This window comes from Ovis canadensis, chromosome 9, assembly GCF_042477335.2.
Source record: "Ovis canadensis isolate MfBH-ARS-UI-01 breed Bighorn chromosome 9, ARS-UI_OviCan_v2, whole genome shotgun sequence".
NCBI lineage: Eukaryota > Metazoa > Chordata > Mammalia > Artiodactyla > Bovidae > Ovis > Ovis canadensis.
This window is the reverse complement of record NC_091253.1, coordinates 27,588,924-27,612,029: the sequence shown is the minus strand read 5'-3', so window position 1 is coordinate 27,612,029 and position 23,106 is coordinate 27,588,924. Positions and strand designations below refer to the sequence as shown.

The following is a 23,106-nucleotide window of genomic DNA, read 5'->3' as shown; positions in this document are numbered from 1 at the left end:
CACTGACTCCCGCTGTCCAAAGAATACATTTCAAATAGTTCAGTCTGGAACTCCAAACCAGAAAGCAAGAGTAAAACACTTTTGGGTTCTGCTATTTCTTTTCCCCCAAAATGAGTGATATCAATACTTTGCATATTTATGTGCCTCTAAATGCCTACAACTCAAACAACCACCTTCCCTCTGCAGAGATCTCCCTCCAGCCCCACATGGCTCTGAGAGCACAGATTACAAAGCATGGGTGCTGCTGATCTGGCATAGACCCTCTGTCCCAGAGTCCAAGCCAGGATGCTCTCAAGGGCATCCTCGTAGCCTGAACTCCCTCTCCCATTCCAAGCAGATGGCCATGACTCTGCCTGCACACAGGAGCCCCCCAGAGAATCAGGTCTGTGCTAAGCAGTCAAAACTCTGGGGGATACCCTTCCAACCCTCCAGGCCTGACAATGTCTGGGTGAGGTCTAGGCTATTTGAAAACAAAGATGCTAAGAAGTTATCATAATATTTCTTGTAACCCAGGACACATTCACATGGGAGAACTTTCCAGAACATTAGAGTTCAGGGAAGTTGTAAAAGCCAAGTCCGATTATGAACAACTCAAGGTCATGACCTTGAATTTTGTATGGTTTAGAACAGGCTCTCCTTCATAAAGCAAACAGAGATGTTCTAGACTCACCCCTGCTACTTTCTCACTGTGTGACCTCGGGCAGGACAGTAAACAGGAGCTTAAAAGGGGCAAAAGTCATGCCCTGCTTATTTGACACAATCAGTGTCAGGTCCAGATGAGATGAGGATTAAAGAAGTGTGTGTTTAACTGTGAAATTCTCAAAACCCAACAGATTTCCTGGTATTATGAAGATGCCAAGGATGATGACTGTTTACATTAGATGATTTGCTGGCCATTTCTAGGAACAGGAAGGACAGAAAGTCACCCTGAAGCCAAGCTTCATTATTGTTTCTAACCGTTTCAAAGAACAGGCAGAGAAGAGAAGCCGCCTGAACCAGATGGTCACTGTTTCTCCAGAGAATAAGAAATATTCTCACTTGACCTTGAGGATGAGAGTTCTTCGCTTCCTTTGTGAGGGAACTCAGGGTCATAGGGTTATGTTATACTGTGGTTGTTGCTGTTCAGTCACTAAGTGTGTCCACTCTGCAGCTCGTCGGGCTTCCCTATCCTTCACTATTTCCCAGTTAGGGCTTCCCTCGTAGCTCAGAAGGTACAGAATCTACCTTCATCACAGGTGACTTGGGTTTGATCCCTGGGTCGGGAAGATACCCTGGAGAAGGAAATGGCAACACAGTTCAGTAATTTCGCTTAGAAAATCCCATGGACAGAGGAGCCTGGTGGGCTACGGTCCATGGGTTCACAAAGAGTCAGACATGACTGAGCGACTAACACACACAGTTTGCTCAGACTCATGTCCACTGAGGAGATGATGCCATCCAACCGTCTTGTCCTCTGTCAGCCCCTTCTCCTCCTGCCCTCACGTCCTCAGCAGCAAATGTCACGGCGATTCCCATCGCGTGCTTCTTTTCATTCTTTCATTTCCGAGCTTGTTTACTCAGTATCTAAACGACCCCACAGGCAATGCTGGACACAGTGCCAGCCACTGGTCACGGTGCACCAACAGTAAGGAATGGTCTGCCATGTTTACTGCAACATTTTCCAACTTCTTTTTTCTCTCATCGCACTTGTGTTACTCCATCACAAAATTCCAACATGTTACTCACTTCTGTTTTGCAGAAAAAGAACTGAAGTCCTAGCATGATGGAACAGCAGGCCTTGAGTATTATATCCAAACAAATATGCACTGAGTCCATCAATCAATTAGTTATTAATGGGGGGGGGGGGTGCGGGATGAAGAGGGATGGCTTTCAGAAGATTCCCTACATTGAGGCTAGCTCAGTTCCCAGGACACTTGACTCCTACCTTAGTCTGCAAGAAAACTCAAGTTGCAAAGCAGAGTTCGTGGCCTGGCAGAAATCCATCCCTGCAGAAGGAGAGTAACCAAACCAAAGAATGCAGGGGAAAAAAATACCCTTAAATTCCTGAAAATGAACAAGGGCTGCTGATGTAATTTAACCATGAGCATCCTCCCATCAACATTGAGTGGGCTTAATGACTTAATTATAAACCCTTGTCACCTACCTATTAGAATGAGCCCAGAAAGGCCAGCACTTGATAACACTTTATTAGCCAATAACGTGTGTTGCTATGTAATTTCAGAAGTAAAAGACCAGCGGGTCACCTCTAACACATTCCAATCACCCAGTGGTTTCCCTGCTGGGCTTCCTTCTGATCCATCCTAACCCTCTGTAGTCCAGGTGTTTCCATTTGTATTCTAATTAGAGCCCAGTCCATGGCCCTGTCCCTCTTGCTTTTGTAAAGACAAGAAATGGAAAGAATTCCAAGATGAGGGTTTTCTCGGGCCTCTGTCATGTGCACCTCACACACCTGTTAACAGGAATGTACCTGGTCTGCAACTGGGTGTCCTCCCCCTGTGACAGGGGCATGGTCACTCAAGGATAGGGAGGGTTGAATACCCAGATTACTGTGCATAAAGTCATGTTAACAGGTACTCAGACAGAAGGTGGGGCTTCACTGGTAACTCACTTAGTAAAGATTCTGCAGTGCAGGAGACCTGGGTTTGATCCCTGGGTTGGGAAGATCCCCTGGAGAAGGAAATGGCAACCCCCTCCAGTATGCTTGCCTGGAGAATCCTAAGGACAGAGGAGCCTTGTGGGCCACAGTCCGTGGGGTCACAAGAGTCAGACATGACTGAGCGACTAGGTCACCATGGGAGAGATGGCAGTGAATACACCACTGGATGGGGGAGGGGGGTATTGCTAATAGGACGATGAAACATTATCCAGAAGAGATTTCCAGCAGCTTTTAGCAGAACTCTTGGGGGTAGTGAAAGGGAAACCCTTAATTGTTTCTTTTTCGTTTGGATGTTTATTATGATCAGAGGGACAAATGTCTCATTGCATTTCATAATATCTGAGCTGTTCTTGGGTTTTTTTTTTTTGGCTGTGAGGCTCATGAGATCTTAGCTCCCTGACCAGGGATCAAACCCATGTCCCCTGCATTGAAGACGTGGAGTCTTAACCACTGGACCATTAGGGAAGTCCCCTCAACTGTTTCCTGATGCTGGGAAGAGAGTGGGCTTAGACCAGGGCAGTGGGTGATGCCTGGAAAGACAGAGCATCAGGGATGTCCCTGTAGACTTGCTGGGAGTCCTCCAGTGAGATGTTAGCTCTCCCAGCCTTAGTTCCTTCACAGACGAAAGATGACAATAAAGATCTGACTCAACAGGGTGGACAGACGAAGACTCCTTATTTCACCCCACTTGCCTGCTGACTGAAAGCAGCTAAGTTCATGCTTTCCCTCTCATCTCCTGACTCCTCCTAGGAGTCTCCTGCTTCTCCTGCCCCTCCTGTCTCTGGGTTGTAAACCTCCCTCCAGGTCTCACTGTTTTCAAGATTTTATATGCCACTCATTGGAAAAGACCATGATGCTGGGAAAGACTGAAGGCAAAAGAAGCAGATGGCAGAGGATGAGATATAAAATAGCATCACTGACCAATGGACTTAGTTTGAGACAACTCCAGGAGATGGTGGAGGACAGAGGAGCCGGTGTGCTGCAGTCCATGGGTCTCCAGAGTCAGACACAACTTAGTGATTAAACAATACAAGACAAACCAATATGCCACCTACAAACTCAGGGCCCTCAAATGTCTGAGTCCAGCTCCATCACTCTCTCGAGCAGACCTGATCCCTTGCTCACTTGACATTATTCCTCTGATGTAAGATCCACACCATAAACTTACGTAATCCAATACAGAGCCTTTGGTTGGTTGTGTTTGCCACATGTGTCCCTTACCCAAAAACTTAACCACAAAGAGTAAAACACTTACTACTCTTCATCGATTCCTCTTCCTCCCTCAGCCTCATATTCAATCTTGCACAAATCCTGAGAGTTTGCATTCAAAATGTGGTTCTGATGAACCCATTCTGGGTCACTTCATAATCTGCTCTCAATGGACAGCATGGAAAAGTTTATTTCTACTTCTAGTATTACTACTCTTTAGTTGATTAATATAAAATCTCAACCAGACTTCATCAACCCCCATCACACTTGAAATAAAATCTAAATTATTTACTAGGGTAGAACCAGCCTTAAATGACCACTTTGGAGGCTTGCAGTCCAGGTAAGGGTTTATGCAGCACAGAGGCAACTCTTTTCCTGATGTCCAGGTTGGGCAAATATTTATAAAACGCATGACTGACCAAGGCTGAGGGATCCGATTCCTAAGAACTTGGCAGCCGTGTTTCATAAACATTTGTGGACATGAACTGGATCTGGGCTCCAGCAGCTGAGTCCCGGAAGCTGGCTCTGTTTCCTGCTCTGTCCTCATGATGACCTGTCACCCACACCTACCCTGCTCCCTTACAAACAGTTGGCACTAAGTCTGCTTGAAACATACAGCCTGGGGTTTTTTGAGAAGAGTAGAAGCAAAGCTCCCTCTTCTAACTCTGAATCCCATTCCGGTAAAAAGTCATCAGGAGACCCAGCACACGGGAGGCAAAGAGCCCTGTTTATGTGCTTCAGTCTTGACCGAGCCATCTGTCCCAGCCATATGCTTCGCAAGGAGGACTAAGTATAGCACAATTACAGCTAATCAGATATTTGTAAGAGCTGCAGTGTCCCGCCCAGCCACCGTCCTGGCGTGTTCCAAGGAGCGCAGAGCCCTTCTCCAGCCCAAGGTGACCTGGTCCTTGATGGGAGACCATGGATGGAGGGGGCAGTTGAGACTTACTAGGAAAATACAGGGCGTCCCTGGAGGCACTGCTCAGTAGATAAGAATGGGTGGTCACTCCGCCTTTCTCTTCCATAGACATCGAAGTTCCCTCCAAAATACCAGCTCCAGGGCTACGGCTGAGCCAAGACTGACCAGTCCAGCAAGCTCTCTGAAGTCTCAGGCCTCAACTCTCTCCAAGGGTTGAACCCACCACTGTCCCCCGCCTAAGTTGTGAATGAGTGGAGCTACCCCTGAGTCATGTATGGATGTGAGAGCTGGACTGTAAAGAAAGCTGAGCTCTGAAGAATTGATGCTTTTGAACTGTGGTGTTGGAGAAGACTCTTGAGAGTCCCTTGGACTGCAAGGAGTTCTAACCAGTCCCTCCTAAAGGAGATCAGTCCTGAATATTCATTGGAAGGACTGGTGCTGAAACTGAAATTCCAATCTTTTGGCCACCTGATGAGAAGAACTGGCTCATTGGAAAAGTTCTTGATACTGGCAAAGATTGAAGGCAAGAGGAGAAGGGGGTGACAGAGGATGAGATGGTTGGATGGCATCACTGACTTCATGGACATGAGTTTGAGCAAGCTCCAGGAGCTGGTGATGGACAGGAAAGCTTGGGTGCTGCGGGCCATGGGGTTGCAAAGAGTCAGACATGACTGAGAGACTGAACTGAACTGAACCCCCCAGTGAAGGCCACTCTCACTTGGACTCTCCTCTGATGCCTCATTCTCCTTGCTTAGACCCCTGCCTCCTGTGCGTTAGGGCATGGACCCTGTCCGTTGGACAGGTACCGACTGATCGGAAGGCACTCCAGGCACAGTGAGGAGCAGTGTCCTGCTAGCCATCTGCTCTGCCAGGCACAAATTCATGGACCATGGACTACAGGGATGCGAGGGTCTGGGCGAGGGTCCAAGCTAACGGGCCAGGGAATGGGCAGCTTAGAAACTGGAGGGCAGTGGCTGCTCTGACAACTGCTCCTACCAGATACACTGGCGGAACACATCCCCTGGTTAACACGAGCATGGCATCTCCATACCGTGTGGGGGTCAGCCCAGCCTTCCTGTTGAGACCAGGCCCTGCAGCTAGAGGCATTTTCCTTCTTGATTTCTCAGGCTGTTGCCTCACTCCTTTTCCTTCTAAACTCAGTGTCAGCCCAGAGACACCTGAGAGCCTGTCCTCCAGGACATAGATGGCGTTGCAGCTTCTGTTCATCAGCATCTTTTCTTTCAGCTGTGCACTGGCACCAAGAGCCCCCGTCTGTGTGAGGACACAGAAGCAGAGTCTATGTGTGACTGGGAATGACCCCAGAGCCAGCTCTCCTCTCTCCAGCTCAAAACATCTCCATCACTAGATACCCCAGGTGCCAGGCCTCTAGAAAGGAGCATGGCATAAAAGGCACAACGCTACTCTCTTTTAAATGAATTGACAGCCTGGATCACATCTCAAAACCCTGTGTCTCTTCTCAAATGTCACCTCTTCATGGAGATTTTCACTTTCAGTGTAGTGACAAGCAGCCCAGGCTCTGACATCAGATCTGCATTCAAGTTCACACTCTCCATTCACTTGCCTTTTCAAAAAAAAAATTCTTTTAAAAAATGCATTGAATTATAGCATATAGCTATTGTGTGTTCGACTATGAAGTTGTGTCCAACTCTTTGCGACCCCATGGCCTATAGCTTGCCAGACTCCTCTGTCCATGGGATTTCCCAGGCAAGAATACTGGAGTGGGTTGCTACTTCCTCCTCCAGTAGTATATAGTCTACACTCCATTATAGGTTATTACAAGATAGTGGGTATAATTCCTTGTGCTATATTTTATGTTTATTTATTTTATACACAGTACTTTACATATGTTAATTGCATACCCGTATTTTGTCCCTCCTCCCTTCCCTCTTCCCTCTGTCTTCTATATGTGAGTCTGTTTCTGTTTTGCTATATCCATTTGTTTGTATCATTATTTTAGACTCCACATATAAGCGATATCATACAGTATCTGTTCTCTTCTGTCTGACAAATTTCACTAAGCATAATATTTCCTAGGTCCATCCATATTGCTGCTAATGGCAGAATTTCATTATTTTTTATGGCTTAATAATATTCCATTATATATATATATTTATATATATATAAACTTCCCTGGTGGCTCAGAGGGTAAAGTGTCTGCCTACAACGTGGGAGACCCAGGTTCAATCCCTGGGTTGGGAAGATCTCCTGGAGAAGGAAATGGCAACCCACTCCACTATTCTTGCCTGGGAAATCCCATGAATGGAGGAGCCTGTTAGGCTACAGTCCATGGGGTCGCAAAGAATCGGACACGACTGAGCGACTTCGCTTCACTTCATATATATATATTTTTTTTCTTCATCCATTCATTTGCTGAGGAACACTTAGGTTGCTTCCGTCTCCTGGCTGTGGTAAATAGTACTGCTATGAACACAGGTGTGCATGCATCTTTCCAAATTAGCATTTTTCAGTTTTTCAGATTATCTACCCACCTGCAAATTATTTTTGTTTTTTAAGCCTAATGTTCTTCATATGTAAACTAAACATGAAAATCTCTTCTTCTAAAGAGTTATGGCGAAAGTTAAATAAGACGGTGACTGGTGTCATTATTTGTATTAACAATACACTTTATCCTTCCACATTCACACCTTTGTTGTGCATATCCCACCTTCTATTTCATTCAACTTGGCATCACCTCATCCTCACCCAGATGCAGGTAGAGCATTTGCCTGGCTACCCCCAAAGGTAGACTGAATCCTCATTGAGGAAGGCAAATTTTCCTTTTTTCATCTGAGCCACTATCCTAAGTCTGAGAATCCACAAATCAATGTGGGGACTAATAGCTAAAAGGAAAGCACATAGTTCTATAAACCCATTTCACAGACGAGAATTTACACATAAATATGGGGACTAACAGCAAAGAGAAAATAACATAGTTCTGTAAATCTGTTTCAGAAAGGAACTGGGAGGCTCAAGAAGATGGCAGACCCAGCCCAAGGGCAGAACTAGTATCAGGACCCAGAATCCAACCTCCAAGTCCAGGGCCTTCCTTCCATCCCACAATGCCCTCCCTCGATGCTCAGTGGGGCACCAAAGGACTATTTCCAAGGATGCTTTAGTGCCTTTGTGTCTGAGCAAATTCTATAAACAGCATCCAAAACAGCATCCAAAATTCTATAGACAGCATCCAGGTGACCTGCAGTACCTGGCTGGGTGTCAGCCAACGCTTAGCCAGTTGGCTCCAAAATCAATGCACGCCTAGTCCTAGAGCCTCAGAATTAATAATTGAAGCTTTAGATTCAATTACCAGATGGCCTCTTCTCTCAGGCTCATTTTTCTCAACATCTCCACCCTGGTGCAGAGGAGATAGACCTGCTGATGTGTGCCACGACCACAATCACCTAGCTGGCGAAAGCTGGGATCAGGATATGGGGGTGGAGGCAGCTCACTGCTGGATGTCCTCCCCCAAGGCTGGGCCTCCATAGCAGCACATGTCCAATGATCACACATGCTCAATGACATCAGTCCTGTCCGACTCTTTGGGACCCTATGGACTGTAGCCCACCAGGCTCCTCTGTCCATGGGTTTTCTCCAGGCAAGAATACTGGAGCATGTTGCCACCCCCTCCTCCAGGGGAACTTCCCAACCCAGGGATCAAACCTGCATTTCTTGTCTCCTGCACTGGCAGATGGGTTCTTTACCACTAGTGCCACCCGAGAAGCCCCATGATCACGCAGCAGCTCCTGTTCATTTACACGTCTGCATGCATTTCTTGGGATCCAGTCATCTTGCAGTTCATCTCAGCAGCCATTGGACTGGGACTGAGAAAAGTAAACCTTTAATGACTAGAGAGTGTCAATGACTTTCCCTACATTATTTTACGGATTTAACTTCCCCCAGACTAGATCCTTCCCAATGGCTTTGAAGTGAAGTCAACTTTCTCTTGTTAGAAATAAAATACAAACAATAGCCCACACTCACAGCCCTTCTGGCAATCTCTCTGTCTGCCTCCATGCTGTGGCAGTGACGCTTACCCAAAGAATGCCCCTACTGACTGTCTCCATTTCTTCATCGTTTTACTCACACTTCAGTGCCTTCCCCAAATATAGTTTCTGGACCCTTCTCACCACCCAAAGAACTCCTATCAAGGTGATTAATGCTCTACCTGCCTGCAAGATTTTCAGGGAAGTTCTAGTGCACATCGTACTTCAATCCTCAGAAGCATTCTGCAAAGTCAGTCAGCTCTTCCTCCTTAAAATACTCTCTTCCCATTGTCTCAGTTAGATCAAGCCCCACCAGTTTCCTCTTGATGCTTGGGTAACTTTCCTCTGCCTCCACAGCCACCCCTCTGCCATCCTCAGCATCACTTCCTACCTTCCTTATGGTAGTTGGTGTTACCGCAAAGCTTACGGCACCACTGGAGGCATATTGACTGTCTTCTCTTCCAACAGAAGGTAACCCCTGTGACTGAACGACATTTGCCTGTTTCACGCATTCTCTGAGTCCTGCACATACAATGAAGCACATAGCCAGCCAATGAAATCTATGCATCTATTAATTACCCAGACTTCTCAGTGTTCAAGACCTCTAAGGCAGGTTGCCTAGTTGTAATCTTCTGTTTGGATTTTCAAAGGCACCACATACTTCACATGTTCCAAAGTAAATTCGTATCTGACTCTTTGAGACCCCATGGACTGCCTACCAGGATTCACTGTCCATGGGATTTTCCAGGCAAGAGTACTAGAGTGGGTTACCATTTCCTTCTCCAAAAGTAAATTCTGCAAACCTCAACTAGAGGGAAAAAAAAAGTTAAACTACCTGTTTCTCATCCAGCGTTCCTTATTTTAGTAAATGGCTCTATGAGCCAGCCTGTCGTGTGAATGAGAAATCTGAGAGTCACCGTCTCCCTGGCCTTCCAAGTGTGATCCTCATTGAATGCTCACTTCTCTCTATCCTAACCACCAACCAACCTGCCCACTCTTAGCTGGCCTCTCACCTGGACAGTTCAATTGCCTTCAGTCTGCTCAACCTGTCTCTGGTTCCAAAGCTTCACAATGTTTCCAAAGAAGTGTATTTTCGATATGCAAATAGAACCAAGCTGCTCCTCTGCTTCAAACCCTTCAGTATCTTTCCATTTCTTTTAGGATATAGGGAAAGCTTTTTCCCCCTAATATAGTCCTCAAAGCCCACCTGCCTCTGTTTAGCTTCACCACCTTCCAGGCCCCCTAGTTCATTTTCCTGCAGCCACAGTTGAATGCCACCCTCCTTGCCACCACATCACCTTTGCCCCATTCCTTCTCCTCCACTTCCCTGGAGACCACACCCACTTCCCTAGAGACCACACCCACTTCCCTGGAGACCACGCCCACTTCTGCTCACCATCTCCTTCCCCAGAAAATGTTCTCTAATCACCCTAAACATTGTCAAACCTGTGATTACAAGCTCACATAACACAAGGCATTTCTCTGAATATTGTGATATTAGCTGATGTAGAAATGACTAATTGAATAATCTCCTACATTAAATCTTCTGCAAAAGATAGGTTCTTTTTGCTCAAATAGACCCAGGAAATCTATCTTCTTTTGTTGACTTTTATTGAATGTGAAATTTTAAAAATATACATTTTTGGCTTGAAAAAATGTGTAAATACTTAAACCTGTTGGCTTTTTAAATTTTTTTTAAAAAAACATTTCCTTCTCATTTTACCATTACTAAAAATAATAAAAACAGAGAGAAGTCAAGTTATCCACTTCAAACAAAATTAACACTCCAACTGTGGCAACGATTCAGAAATGCCCGACTCCTTGATTCTACTGATTTATAAAATCTTTGAGATGGTTTCCTCCTTTGAAAATGGAAACAGAGATAACTTCTCTCCAAAGATTATTATGAGGATTGGTAAAATAGTATTTATGAAATACCTAGCACAGTGCCTGGTATATTCAGTTACAAAATCAATAGAAATTCATTACTGTCATGGCTACCAATCCATGAAAATATGGGTCATCCATCGGCACATATTTCAGAAGGCTGAGGCAAAGTACATTTATTTCAATGAAGATAAACAAGAACATTCATTTTCAGGAGGCATGACTTTTATCGTGTTTTAAACTTTAATAATATCGACTTGAACTGCTCTAAACCAAGGCAATCAATACTGGAGAACGTGCTCAGGTGAAGCTTTCAAAGAGGATTTAGATGAAAGGGAAAGCATCTTTCAATGAGGTCTAGAAGTGATGTGAATTCTTGGCATTCATCTACTCATCCTTTCATCCATCCATCAGTTCACTGATTCAACATATCTGTACTGAGTCACAAAGGCGTGATAGCAGGTGCGTGAGTGGTGGTCAGTAAGCAAGTTTCTGTCCTCCTAAGACTTACTTTTACAAGGGTAAAGGGGAAAAAGAAATGCTCAAGTGACCATTCAGCTATAATGTTATAAATACTGCAAAAACAGAAGCCGAAAGGAATATGGCACACTTAATTTGGAGTGGGGGAAGTGTACCACCTAAAGGTAAAAAGAGGCATCTTATGGGTTACTAAAATTAAATTTTGACAGCAACCACAACACACACTGCAAACCAATGTCAAAGGCTAGACTCAAAAGCACAGCTCACAAATGGAGTGGGTGAGAAACCCCAATCTAAATTCTTCAGTTAGACTAGAGGAATAATATGGCATCAGGTGGAGAGGGAAGAAAGGGTTTTGGAGAGAGCATCCATACAGTTGTTTGGAGAAAGCTATGTGTGTGAGGTCAGTCTCTATTTATACCACTTTCAGTGGAGGAGGGAAAAGAAAAGTAACTTCCTCTCAGCCAAAAATAGAGCACCTACTCAAACAGCATGATGTAGGTCCCCCTCTGGGGACCAGAGGACCAGGGCACGTCTGCCTCCTCAGGAAGTTAAGGCCACCCCACTTCCCTGATAGCTCAGTTGGTAAAGAATTGGCCTGCAATGCAGGAGACCCCAGTTTGATTCCTGCGTCAGGAAGATCTGCTGGAGAAGGGGTAGGCGACCCACTCCAGCTTGGGCTTCCCCTGTGGCTCAGCTAGTAAAGAATCCGCCTCCAATGTGGGAGACCTGGGTTTGATCCCTGGGTTGGGAAGATCCCCTGGAGAAGGGAAAAGCTACCCATTCCAGTATTCTGGCCTGGAGAATTCCATGGACTGTTTAGTCCATGGGGTCGCAAAGAGTTGGACACGACTGAGTGACTTTCACTTTCACGCAGATACACTGAATCACTTTGCCCCTCGCAATGATGCTACAAGGAGGAGCCTGTGGGCACAGTGTCACATGTCAGATCTGTGCATACCAGGCCAAAGAAAGATGGATGCCCCTGCCAAGTCAGTGCTGCAGGGATGCACAGCTAAAATATGGGAGAGAGAACAGGAGAAAAGGAGCTGACACTTGAACACTGCTGCTGCTTGTAGGGGATGAGCATCACGTAACCGAATCTTCAAGTGGACCCTGTGAGAGACGTTCTGATCTTGCTGTTGTTTTCATATGTGGAAATGAGGCACCAGGCACTTGTTTCACTGTTTCAAAGTTGAGGAACCAGGATTTGAACCCAAATAGACTGTAACCACTATTTTGTGCTCTTCAATAGGTCTTCCAGGCATAAATATTCATTAAAATAATGACAAACATTTGGCTCATTGCATCTTTTTAAAAAATGTTGAAAATATTTAAAGAGTAAAATTGAGATGACATACACAGTATTCTGCGTGGCACTTCTCAGGTGGTGCTAGTGGTAAAGAACCCGCCTGTCTAATTCAAGTGACATAAGAGAAGCTAATTCAATCCCTGGGTCAGGAAGATCCCCTGGAGGAGGGCATGGCAACTCACTCCAGTATTCTTGCCTGGAGAATCCCATGGACAGAGGAGCCTGATGGGCTACAGTCCTTAGCACCACAAAGAGTCGGACAGGACTGAAGCGACATAGCATGCATGCACATATGGCATCCTAAAAGCACATCCATGGGGCACTGGCAGGGCGGCCCCTGAAGGTCTGACTTTGCTACCGCAGTATCTATGGAGTAATGAGGGCTGAAGTGTGAAAGGAGAGAGGCTGGGAGAAGGTTGAGGCAGGGAAAGAAAACTGAGCATGAACAGAATGGGGTCTGTGAGCTTGGAAGGGACCCAAGAGACATGAGGAAGAGGAGAAAATCTCAAGGGACAGGACTTGAGGTGGGCATGGAAAAGTGGTCCAAGGAGTAGTTTGGCTTCATCCTGCTGGACCAGCTAGGTAGCAAGACCACGCATCAGCACAGCTGACGTCTTCCTCCAGTGGATGCTCAGCCCAAGTCTTGCCATCAGCACTGCGGATGGAGCAGGCAACACACAGGACCCGCCAGACTCTGGAGTCCGACTCACTGGGACTGAATTCTGGCTGCACGAACCTGGGGGACCTTGAACCAGTCCTTAGGCCCTCCACATCCAAATTTCCTCTTCTATAAAACAGGGCCTATTCATGTAACTTATCGCTTAGGAAAAGTGTGATAATAAAGTACATTCATACCCATAAATACTAAACACATTTGAAGCTTTCTATTTCCTGGCACATAGAAAACACTCCATGATGATTTACTGAAAAGAAGCATTATTATTAAATTGTAGAGGAGACACAGACAATAAATATGTAATAAAACTAGTTGAAGTAGTCTGAAGAAAAATAAAGCAGAATAAGAAATTAAATTACAACAGGAAATCTATTTTTTTTTTAAATGAGCAAGGAGCCTCTCTGAGGAGGTGACATTTGAGCAGAGACCTGACCTGAATTCATTGAGAAAGCAAACCAGGCTAAAACTGGGAGAGGAAAGACCAACTTCCAGGGAGAGGGACCCCCAAAGTTCAGAGCTCTGAGTTGGGAATGAGCTTGATATTTAAGGAAGAGTAAGTATGACGGAAAGAGGGCAAAAGATGAGTTTAAGGGCAAAGTCAAGGATCAGACCATATGGGGCCACCAGGACCTGCTAAGGACTTTGTATTTTATTCCCAGGTCCGCAAGAAGAAATGCGATGCAGTAGATAAGTTCTAGACTTCTTGGCTGGAATCCTGAACCCACCTCTTCCCAGGTGTTCCCATCAGTATCTTCATCTGTAAAGTGGCAATAAGAATAACACCTACCCTGAAGAGTTGTGAGAAGTGAGAAAATGTAATATGTGCAAAGAACTGCACAGTGCCCAGCACACAGTAAGCATTCTGGGTCATTATCATCATCATCACCATCATTAGCAGACTTTGAGGAGGGGCCTGATGTAATCTGAATTGTCTAAAATACATTACCCTGGCTTCTGTGTGAAGGTGATGCAGGCTGGCCTTTGGCAATGGTTGTAAGTGAGGTGAGTCTGAGAGGGACAGAGAGAAATCGCTGCAACAGAGTTGGATGGAAAAATTCTCGGGCCGATTTGCAGCAACATGGATGGACCTAGAGATTATCATTATTTCACTTATTAAGTGAAAAAAGTCAGAAGGAGAAAGACACACACCATGCAATATCACTTACATGTGGGATCTAAAATGTGATACAAACGAACTTACCTACTAAACAGAAACAGACTCCCAGACCCAGAGAACAGACCTGTGGGCGCCCAGGGGGAGGGATGGATGGGGAGTCTGAGGTGAGCAGGTGAAAACTACGACATACAGGATGCATAAACAGCAAGGTCCCGGTGCACAGCACTGGCCACCCACTCCAGTACTCTTGCCTGGAAAATGTCATGGACAGAGGAGCCTTGTAGGCTACAGTCCGTGGGGTCGCAAAGAGTCGGACACGACTGCGTGACTTCACTCACTCACTCAGCGCACAGCACAGGGAACTATATTCTGCATCCTGTGATAGGCCATAGTGGAAAAGAGCGTGAAAAAGAATGCATCTACTGCGTGTGTATTACTGAATCATTTGGCTGAACAGCAGAAATTAACAACTGCAAGTTAGCTATACATCAGTAAAACAATTTAAAGAAATTCTAGGCTGGACGGCTTTGTGCATTTAGATTTCCAAGTTTCGCTGAGAATGTGTGTGTCTGGGGTCAAGCCAAGTGGTCTTTTAGAAAATCACCATCTACTTAAAGTAGATGTGTTATTACAGAAAAAAAAAATATGGAGTAAAGAAAAACAAGCTTTTCCTTCAGGAACATTCTGAGTAAAAAGGCCATGCCCTTCAGAGGTCATGCGTTCCTTATAGCCTTTCCTATGATCGTCACAAGTAGCTACCAAGACAAAACAGGAAATCCTATTTCTGTAACTGTCCAAATACCATACAGATATGAAAAGGTAAGACAGGCATCTTCTGTTCATTTTCCTGCCTGAGCAGTTCTAACATCAATCCATCCTCTTATTTTGGGCTTTCATGGAAAGAAAGGCTTATTAGACAGAAGCATGGAGAGCCCATGTGTGGGAAAGCCTGATCCAGTAACCCCTCTCCAGGACAACCTCACTCTGCTTTCAAATGGATCTTATTCAAATTGCTAGGCACCTGTCGAGGAATTTTGCTCTGAGTGGAGGCTCAAGTAACATTTTCCTGACATATTTTTTTTACTGGGTGCACAGAAATAGCACCATGAATCAAAGGCACGCTATAAAAGGCTAGAGTGAGCCTGGATGGGGATTTCGAAATGGCTCTGGGGCTCCGCGTGGAGAGTACAGAAGCTCCAGCAGCAGGAGCTGTACCCTGAAGCATGTTTCTCCTCCCTCTATTCCAGAGGTTCTGATGCATCTGACCCTTCCTCTGTGTGCTCCCTTGAATTAAAAAGAAATCCATATGTAAACAGGGCTGCAGACTCCCTCATTCTACACATGAGAATATTGACAAGATGTGTGTGTGTGCTCAGGGGTGTCCTTTTCTTTGCAACTCTGTGGACTGTGGCCTAACAGGCTCCTCTGTCCATGGGATTCTCCAGGCAAGAATACTGGAGTGGGTTGCCACGTCCCCCCTCCAGGGAATCTTCCCGACTCAGGGATTGAAAGCTCATCTCTTGCATCTCTTTCATTGGCAGGCATATTCTTTACCACTGTGCCATCTAGGAAGCCCATTTATAGGATAGACTTAATCGTTTGTCATGGTAAAAGGAGAGCTTATGCCTGAGTCAGGGTGGACATCTAGGAGAGTTTGGACCAAAGAGAAGCAGGCTTCCTGCAGTTTACGGCAGTTATTATTCCACTTGTCTATCAGCCTCAGCCAGCTCAGCAGAAAATATTCCTTTTCATTTCATGATCGCATTGTTCTCCAGAGGAAATGGATAAAAGCACACCTGTCAGCAGATGGGAAATAAAGACCCTCTGCTGCTTGGGCCCATCCTCAGGGACCTGCCTTTCACATTAAAGTGTTAAGACTCCAGCATCTCTTCTTGTAACTGTAAGTCACCGAAGGGAGAAGACTAAATCATCCACTTATCCGTCATTAGCGTCAACTCCTTAGCTGCAATTACGGAATTCTAAGGTTCTGCTCTTGCGTGTCCCCCTGTGAATTTCCTCTTCAGCATTTTATCCACGTATCATTTCATCTTACTCTGAGAATCTGACTTAGGAGGCAGGGCAGGGTGGATCAAGAAACTGACTGCTTGCGAGTCCCTAGGGATCTTGTGAGAGGAGGTCCCTGGGCCACACTGGGAGAAACTGCAGTGGTCCGAGAGGTCCTGAACAAGCCCAGTCCCCGCCACCTACTCCTGGAGACCCCTCACATCATTACTCCAATTCCACACCCCGTGGTCCATTCTCAGACCTTCAGTGACCACTTGGCCGAATCAGAAAGAAGTTACCCAGCCTCTGTTGCATACTTCAGGGCTTTTTCTAAATAATCATCAGCTTTTTTTTAAAACAACTGCTTGATTATCAAGAACTCAAAACAGTATCCTTTCCCATTGAAATGCCTCCTTTCAAAACAACCTGTTCACTGCAGCTTCAAAAGCTTATTACTATAATTTTTTTAATTGCGTGGAATTCAGCCTCCTCGTTCCTTTCATTAAAGCCCAAGCTAAGCCCTCTGGTCTTTATTACTAACACAATAAGCATACCTGTTATGCCAACCGTGTCCCAGGCACTCCAGCAGGCACCAGGGAGTCAGAACTGAATAAAGAAGCAACATGGTACCAGGACTCTGGCGTGTAAACGTAAGCATCAACTTCCACACTGAGGATTAATTTATTCCTATAAGTATATAATGATAATAATAATAATGCCCCTTTATTTTAGAAAAGACTGAGGACCTCCCTGGTGGCCCAGTGGCTAACACTCTGAGCTCCCGATGCAGGGGAATGGGGTTTGATCCCTTGTCAGGGAACTAGATCCCACATGCTGCAACTAAGATTGGCACAGCCAAATAAATAAATATTTTTAAAATAAATAAATACAAATAAAAGACTGGAATGACTGCATATAATATATGTACACTATCATGCAATGTTCTTTTCATTAGACACTGTCTTCTGCCCTGTGAAAACTTTTGCATGAAGCCTCTAAAGATGAGACGTTCACTGCTTCTAGATAATAACATCAGGAGCTGGGCATCTGGAGGCTCAAGAGCTCTAGAAACAGTGCCTGACACATAGGAGGCGGGGGAGAAACAGGTACTGAATAAACTGCAAAACCCATCAGGACTAACATTTCAGTCCGTGTAAATTTCACCCAAGTCTGCTGATTCCGGTTTTGCAATAAAACTAAAAATAGCCAGCATTTACTGAGGGTTTAGGATAGCAGGCTCCCCTCTAAGTACTTATATGTATTCCTAGTAAAATGCTCACAACCCCATGAAGAAGTCACTGTTATTAATAATATTATTACCGTTGCCATTTTACAGAGAAGGAAAATGAGGCACAGGGAGGTTAGAACCGAGTCCAAGGTCACGCAGGGTGCGTGGGATGCAGCTGCCTGCTTCTCTAGCCTGTGTGGGGGCGTCTAGAGATAAAGACTGTTCTCTCTTCCATCAGCAACAGGCATGTGTATCTGATGCATGTGTGTCTTTTCTGGCTTACGCTTCAGGGGCCCTGCCCTCTCCCTCACCTTTCTCTCCAGGTGTGTTGCCCTGAAACATGGTTCCCCAGGTGCAGGGTGTGCAGATGCGGGTGCACCCTGGTGGTGCTGCTGCCTGAGCAGGGGGCGCGGGGGGACAGCAGGGGGCCCAGGAGCCTTGTTCAGTGCGGAGGGAGACACCCGGGCAGCTGAGGCTGTGCAGACCTGGTGGTGGGGCTCTGCCCACTTTCTGAACACAGAGAGATTTGCACTGATGACCTGGACCGAAAGCAGGATAACTGGAAGTCAGGTGTGCTCACAGAAGGCCAGCTCGGGAAGATGGCAGACAAGCCTTCCCGGGGAGGCTGCCTTGAGGCCAAAGCGCCCCCCCCCGTCACTCTGGTGATTGTCACACACCCCTCAGTTCCCCACCCCAGTCCTGGAGCTCCAGGAAAGCAGCCTCAGCCATCTAGCTCTGTGTTAACTGTGCCTCACACACAGCCAGCTCTAGGAACCAGGGTCTGATGCTGTGTAAGTATCACCACTGGAAGCTCATTAAATGTGGGGTAGATAGATTAGGGGACTCCTCCTGACAAATGTGGTACAAAGGTGACCGAGGACATTATGTTCTGATGTGTAGTTATACAGGAGGCTCCCAGGCGAGAGGAAGTCCATTAAATGCCCACACACAGTACTTTCATTGATGCCCCAAATGGTCCTTCAGGGTCATTTCTATAGAGGCTGCTGGCACAGAGTCACCAGGAACGCAGGGAAACACGGGTTTGGCTGACTCCACACCCTGCCTCCCATATGATAAGGAGCGGCTGTACCGCTTCTAGTGGTTTCAGGGGACAGATGATAAAGAGCAGATTGCAAAGATGAGGACCTGTGTGCAGGTGGTTTAGCACACATGTGTCCCATGAGATTGGGGAAGCAGGGACCCAGGGCAAGGAAAGCAGGGAAGGCAGGCAGAGGCGCATCTCAACAAAGGTCCCCAAGAAGGGAGTGCCAGCCTGCTCCTGCAGGGGACTCTGAAGAGGGGACTACATCTCAGCCTGTCCCATCCCCCGACAGGAGCGCACCTCCACATGCGTGCACTGATAATCACAGGCTCGTGGCAAAGGCTGGGGGTGGGGATGGGGTACGTTGGGCTTCAAACTCCCAGACAAGTTCAGATCTCGGACAGAGTGCTCCCGGGAGCCTGGGGCTGGGTCCTCCAACGCAGAGTCCCAAATGCAGGTCCCGAGAGCAAAGGGGCAGGGGTATTGCACGAGACGGGGAGGGACACATGCCACGTGTGTACAGGCAGTGAGCACAGGCAGTGTGCTCAGACAGGGAATGAGTGATTCTCACAGGGACAGGGATCACTGCAGAGAACCAACACAAATCCTTTCTGCCAGCCGAGTGGGCTAGAGGGGTGGAAGGTGAGCAAGAAAGGGACAGGCATTAAAAGCAGTGTGTGTGTGTGTGTGTGTGTGTGTGTGTGTGTGTTCAGTTGCTCAATTGTGTCCAACTTTGCAACCCCTGTAGACTGCAGCCCAAGCTCCTGAGTGCGTTAAATTTTCCAAGCAAGAATAATGGAGGGGGTTGCCATTTCCTCCTCCAGGGGATCTCCCTGACCCAGGGATCAAACCTGCACCTCCTGCACTGATAGGCAGATTCCTTACAACTGAGCCACCTGGGAAGCCCGTTAAGTCGAAGCAGAGAGGGATGAACCAGGGTACAGGAGACTGAAGGAACCTTCCCAAAGAGGGACCTTGGAGGTCGAGCAGACTTTAAGATTTGATCTCAAAGGACAAAGACAGACAACAGTTCTGGCTTGGACCCCCAGGGAGCTGATCACTGAACCAGCTGTCAGAGCAGATTCACAGTCTACACTGGGAGCCCAAGGTGAGGGGCCCTGGCCTCAGAGTTTCCGAGATGACTTTTGTGAGGAGCAGAGGTGCCAACATCCTTCAGGTCTGGACTCCTCCAGACATGTCCTTCTTGACAGCCTTCTTGAGCAGCACTCTCCTCCAACCCCAGGAGGGTACTCAGAGCCTAGGAGAAGGGGCGTTTTTACCTGATTAATACTCTCCATGAAAACAGGCATATTTGATATTTAGCTGACTTTAATGGGCCCTGAAAAGAAATTAGTTTGATTCATTTGAAGAATAAATGTCTCTCCCCACCCCTTACACGGTGAAACTCTTAAAAGCTTTCACTTAATGAAAATGCAAATTACCTCTCAAAACATTACTAAAACTAATCATGGCAATTTTTTCACGCTTCCACAATTTACTGCTCATCCCTTTCTCTTGCTTTGATGAGCAGTGACTAGCAGATGTCTGTTTGTGCCGAACCACTTAACACAGCCTCGGTAAGTTTAAGCAGTGTCCCTCCCCCATATATGACTTAACTGATCATCCCCCTAAGAGAAAATAATATTTTTTGACATCTCCAGGTAGGAAGGGTTGCAAAACCTATTAAATAGCATCACTTGGGTGAAAGGAAACAGCCAAGGGTAAGTATACATAACATTCACTCACAGACGCAGACAATTACCTATAACCCTGAACTCAGAAAACAAATCTGTGAAACCCACAAAATGCAAGCCTTCAATTCAAGCAGAATCACATTTAAAAAAAAGTTCTTACCTCTGGTTTCTCTTCCTAGAATACTGTAACCCTCATGTTTTCATTCACCATCACTCATCTCTGTATCTCTCAGTGCTTAGGATTTTGGCTTATAGGAGGAATCTGAAAAGTTTTGGAAGAACCAGAGCTATCCTGGCTTCAGTGAAGCATTAGAAGATCACCTACAATTCATAGTTTTATATTTTTGGTGATGACCAAGATCCAGTGGCCTTTAGAATCATACTGACCACTAAGCCCAAACCATCCACACGTCCACATCCACAGAAAACAAGCTCCCTTGACGCCCTGCACCCGGTGCCATGAACAGAGGAATGCAGTGTCACCGCTGGGGTGCACCCACCTCTTCACACACGTGTCCCTACTGTAATGTGGGGTTCTTTCCTGAAGGCCTGGGGAGGATAACTCTTACCTGGTGCAAGCTCAGAGACTGTCCTACTCTGTTCCACAAGATATGTTGCTAACTCAGACAAGAAGGAGCCATCCATTTACCTGAGCAACTTTTCCCAAGTCACCTTTTTAAAAAGTATTGAGAAAAGAAACATTGTAGTATGTCAATTATGACTACATTTCCCAGGGGAAGTTACTATTTTTTCTCACTCACAAAATGAAATCATAAACACCGACCTTGGAAAACCCAGTGAGAAAGTAAGTTCCATCCAGAGAAGCAGAATCTAAATCACCTGCATAATTAAAGCACATTTCATATCATATGGCTACCAGAGAAGGAACATATTTTCAGGGAGAATAAGAATGTATAATCCTGCCCCTTAATTTATGCGGCAGCACCCTCTGTGTGAACAGCACTGGGTCTATGGCTTCCTAGCGCTTTTGTGTCATCTGGCTGTGCCTTGGCAGACAAAAATCTCATCTCAGCCTCCACCTCTACTGTATTAATTACTGTGACACTTCTGTCTCCCCATGAAGACTGGGTGCCTCCAGAGCCGGAAAGCATCTTCTCATCCCCAGGGATGCGTTCCACAGCACCAACTTGCAGCAGATGCTACTAAGTAAACTACTGAGCGTGTAATAGCGTCACTGACTCTTGCTGGTGGTTATTGTGAGCTTACTACGGGTCAGGACCATTCTAGTCATTTCCCTGCATAATTCATTCAAACCTTAACACAAACCTTTGAGGCAGGGACCTCCTACCAGCTCAACTTTATAGGTGAAGAATCCAAGAAACCAAATAGGTGAAATAACTTTTCTAAATCCAGAAGGCTGAGAAGTGTCAGAAGCAGGAATTGAACCTGGAAATTTTGGAATGTGCAGCCTGTACCACTCCCGAATTCTGCCTCGCTAGACACAATGAGTTTTTCCTATTTCTATTTTAAAGCAATTATCTTGCAATTTATAATAATTTTCTAAAAAAAGTAAAAAATAATTTAAAAAAATTTTGAAAAAGGTTCTGTTTCTGACCTGGGACATTTCCTTTAATAACCTCTATAACATGTAAAGTGCCCTTTACATTTATAATCGCTAAGATACAACCACACAAAATTGATGGGATGCAGCAAAAGCAGTTCTTAGAGGGACATTCATACCAATATAGGCCTTACTTAAGAAAGAAGAAAGATCTCAAACAACCTAACCCACCACCTAAAAGAATTAGAAAAAGAAGAACAAAGAAAACCAAAAGTTAGCAGAAAAAAAGCAGATAATAAAGATCAGAGAGGAAATAAATAAAATAGAGATTTTTAAAAAGTCAGTAAGACCAAGATCTGGTTCTTTGAAAGGGTAAACAAAATGCACAACCTCTGGCCAGGCTCACCAAGAAGAAAAGACAGGGCTCAAACAAACAAAAAAAGACATGTAATGTGTAAGACAAAGCCCTACAGAGGACGGATATTTATCCTCATGTTTCAGGTGAGGAAATGAAGCTCCAATTGTCAAGGCCTGGGGTCATATGACTAGTTCATGCAACATCAGGGTTCAAATGGCCTACTTCCTCAGTCAACTCCACGAACCTTCTTCTGGCAGAAGCTGGGGTGGGAGGAGGCACGATGCAGATGGGAGCACAGTGGGAGCCTGCAGGCACTGGAACGAGCACAGGACATAGGAGAGGGGCTGGCCTCCAGTCTCAGGGGCCTGATACTCCTTGGAGAAAGGAGGAGTGAAGAGTGGAGGAGAAGGACCTCCTTGGAAATGTGGGGCCTTGACTACTGCGTCCTGCTTAACTCTATGCAGAGTCAGGGGAGAAGCCAGTGGTCTCCAGGGTCTTTCTCTTTCTGGATCACAGGCCCCAGCCAGCCTGTAGCCTGTTGCCCATAAACCATCAGCCTCCCTGGCTTGTCCCTTGCATGGTCCATGTAAGCTCCCTCTTCCCTGCATCTCCCACACCTCCCCCAAGGAGGAGCTAAACAGACCACCACATCTGCACTAACTTTGCAGTCATTCAACTGCAAACAATTCTACTCGCCATAATATCACTGTCAACAACAGGGTAATATAATTGCCAAGGCAACCCAAAATGAATTTTTGGAAATGTAGCTATGAATGACCAGAACTGTTGACCTTGCTGAATTTGAAAGTGAAAGTGAAGTCGCTCAGTCACGTCCGACTCTTTGCGGCGCCATGGACTGTAACCTATCAGGCTCCTCTGTCCATGGGATTTTCCAGGCAACAGTACTGGAGTGGATTGCCATTTCCTATTTCTGCAATATTCCTGGCTACCTTGTAGAGTGAAAGTTAAGCAGCTTTTACACAGTTCTTTTTGTTTCCTTA

At 45.9% G+C, this 23,106-nt stretch overlaps 1 protein-coding gene across 1 annotated transcript in view; it reads right to left on the bottom strand.

Moving 5' to 3' along the window:
- FAM135B (family with sequence similarity 135 member B) overlaps nt 1-23,106 on the bottom strand; it is a 159,385-nt gene that overhangs the window by 97,169 nt on the left and 39,110 nt on the right. The gene's annotated exons all lie outside the window — the stretch shown is intronic.